Source organism: Nannospalax galili, unplaced genomic scaffold (genome assembly GCF_000622305.1).
Source record: "Nannospalax galili isolate Female #2095 unplaced genomic scaffold, S.galili_v1.0 scaffold2369, whole genome shotgun sequence".
In the NCBI taxonomy this organism is placed as follows: Eukaryota; Metazoa; Chordata; class Mammalia; order Rodentia; family Spalacidae; genus Nannospalax; species Nannospalax galili.
The window spans coordinates 111,977-115,680 of NW_008358943.1; positions in this window are offsets into that span (position 1 = coordinate 111,977).

Genomic DNA, 3,704 nt, shown 5'->3' on the forward strand with positions numbered 1-3,704 from the left:
CCTGCATGATTGACCCATACCCTTCCTGCATGATGGACCCATACCCTCCCTGCATGATGGACCCATACCTTTCCTGCATGATAGACCTATACCCTCCCTGCGTGGTGGACCAACACCCTCCCTGCATGATGGACCCATACCCTTCCTGCATAATAGACCTATACCCTCCCTGCTTGGTGGACCAACACCCTCCCTGCATGATGGACCCATACCCTCCCTGCATGATGGACCCATACCCTCCCTGCATGATGGACCCATACCTTTCCTGCATGATAGACCTATACCCTCCCTGCGTGGTGGACCAACACCCTCCCTGCATGATAGGCCCATACCCTCCCTGCATGATGGACCCATTCCTTTCCTGCATGATAGACCTATCCCCTCCCTGCGTGGTGGACCAACACCCTCCCTGCATGATGGACCCATACCCTTCCTGCATAATAGACCTATACCCTCCCTGCTTGGTGGACCAACACCCTCCCTGCATGATGGACCCATACCCTCCCTGCATGATGGACCCATACCTTTCCTGCATGATAGACCTATACCCTCCCTGCGTGGTGGACCAACACCCTCCCTGCATGATAGGCCCATACCCTCCCTGCATGATGGACCCATTCCTTTCCTGCATGATAGACCTATCCCCTCCCTGCGTGGTGGACCAACACCCTCCCTGCATGATGGACCCATACCCTTCCTGCATAATAGACCTATACCCTCCCTGCTTGGTGGACCAACACCCTCCCTGCATGATGGACCCATACCCTCCCTGCATGATGGACCCATACCTTTCCTGCATGATAGACCTATACCCTCCCTGCGTGGTGGACCAACACCCTCCCTGCATGATAGGCCCATACCCTCCCTGCATGATGGACCCATTCCTTTCCTGCATGATAGACCTATCCCCTCCCTGCGTGGTGGACCAACACCCTCCCTGCATGATGGACCCATACCCTTCCTGCATAATAGACCTATACCCTCCCTGCTTGGTGGACCAACACCCTCCCTGCATGATGGACCCATACCCTCCCTGCATGATGGACCCATACCTTTCCTGCATGATAGACCTATACCCTCCCTGCGTGGTGGACCAACACCCTCCCTGCATGATAGGCCCATACCCTCCCTGCATGATGGACCCATTCCTTTCCTGCATGATAGACCTATCCCCTCCCTGCGTGGTGGACCAACACCCTCCCCCTGTGTACGTGGAGGCCAGAAAGGCACATGTTGGGTGTCTTTCCTTGATTGCTCACCTTTTTTTTTTTTTGAGTCAGGGTCTCTCACTGAACCTGGAATTTACGCATTGGGCTGGCTGAGCTTCAGGGGTCCGTCCATCCGTCTCCACCCTCTCCCCTCCCTGTGTTGGGTTCTGGGGCCCAAACTCCAGTCTTTATGCTTATAGGCAAGCATTTTACTGACCGAGCTATCTCTCTAGCCCTCCAGTCTATTTTTTCAGTGAGGACACAGACTATTTGAGTAAATCATCTACTCAGAAATGAGCAACGAGACTAAACAGCTTCTGTTTTGTTGGCTTGTGTCAGCCATGTCCAGCTTCTGGGAGAGATCAGAGACTGCCAGGGAAAACCAACAAGGAACCAGCACTCGGGAAGATGTTGGGGTGGAGAATTTTCTTCTTGGACCCTTCCTCGGGCATAACTTATGTTGGATCACTGGCCTTAGGCTGGTCTCTCCAGCCCTCCCAACAGTTCTGCAAGGTACTTACTATGTTTGAATGTAACTATTTCTTGTTTAACATAATGAGATTGAACTTTGTCAACTCTAGTCAAATGCCTTAATATAACTCATTTGAAAATTGCCCTGTTCTGACTTTTTTCTAGTTCCCTGTCTAGAACTTGTAATGCTAATTACTCTTGCCTTTACTTCTCCTTCACATCTCCTATTCATGATTCAAAGACTTTCTTTTCCTCCTTGAGATAAAAGTTATGCAATTTGGGAGTCTTGTAGATAGACCCACTGAAGGGGTACTCCAATTGCCTCACCCTGCATCTCTGTTCAGCATGGAAGAAGCCAGAGCAGTCTGCATCCCCATTCCCTATCAGCAATTTGGGTAACCCCCTCAGAGGATGGTATAATAAGAATAGGAGGTAGGAATTGGCTAGGCTGTTAGGGTAAAAAGACCCTTATGCAATTTGGGAGTCTTGTAGATAGACCCACTGAAGGGGTACTCCAATTGCCTCACCCTGCATCTCTGTTCAGCATGGAAGAAGCCAGAGCAGTCTGCATCCCCATTCCCTATCAGCAATTTGGGTAACCCCCTCAGAGGATGGTATAATAAGAATAGGAGGTAGGAATTGGCTAGGCTGTTAGGGTAAAAAGACCCCAAAGAAATATAGCCAGTTGCCAGTTTAAAAGTCAAAATGTCCTTGGGCCTGTGAAAAAGAAAAACCCACAAATACTAAAAAGTATGATTTGGAAAACCAAAACTTTCTTTCTTTTCTTTCTTTCTTTCTTTCTTTCTTTCTTTCTTTCTTTCAGCTTTTTTTTTCTTTCCTCTCTCTCTCTCTCTTTCAAGTGTGGGGAGGGAATGATAGTGATTCTTAACTTACTTTAGCTAAACAATTGATCAATAGCCTATCAAAGACATTTATATAATCTGTACATACCTCCCCCACTTTAAAAGTCTTTCATTATTCCTTGGTGTCGAAATCTCCATTAGGAGATTAGGGTTGAAGCAGAGGCCTATGGGTAGAACACTCACTAGATTTTCTGTAGGAAGATTATGGGCTTTCAATACTAGTGGTTGATAAGCGAAGGAAGCTAAGCTAGAGATGAACGTGAGCGTAAATGACGTCAGTGACAGCGAACCTTGGCATTTTACAGCTGCTTTCTGACCATGTTGGATGTGATTGGACTGTCATTAGGAAAGTCTTAGTGTCATGCTGTTAAGAGAAAGGGGTAAGGTAAAGAGAAACATGTACGTGAATGTGATTGCAGTATTTACTCATTAAACTGAACCAGCGAGCTTGGGCCTGGGCACATAGACGGCATATACATTTAAAAGGGGAGAACAAGAAAACAGTGCACTAGAAATCACAAAAGAAGGGCTGGAGAGATGGTTCAGTGGTTAAGAGCTCTTGCTGCACTTCCAGAGAGCTTGGGTTCAGCATCCACATGCCCGCTAACATCTGTCCTTAACTCCAGTTCCAGGGTATCTGACTCCCTCTTCTGGCTTTTGTGATCAGGCAGGCATATGGTACATTTACATAGATGCAGGCAAAACACACATACACATAAAAATAAAATCTTAAAAGAAAGAAATCACAAAAGGCAGATTTTTCCAGACTGAAGGCCATTCATTTTAAGATTTCAAATTTCCCACAAGTGTCCTGGAAACTGAAAGAAAAACAAACAAACAAACAACAAACAAGCAAAAACCAGAACCTGAAACAAGACTCTCATGAGCCAGCCTCTAGAAATTTCAAAACATTAGGAGTAAAGGTCCTCTGGGCTTGTTGTGGAAGTGGGACAGATAACAGAAGATCACAAGTGCCCTTTAAACAGCAGCACCGGAAGGCAGGAGACACTGGATGAACTCAATTTTTTGGGAAAATAGTAGTTCAACCTAGAATTATTCCCCTAATAATATTATCAATTAAATACGAAAGAGTAAGAATTGGGGGGGGGGCGTATGCAAGTTTTCAGAAAATTACTTGCCAAGTACCCTTTTCCAGGAAGAT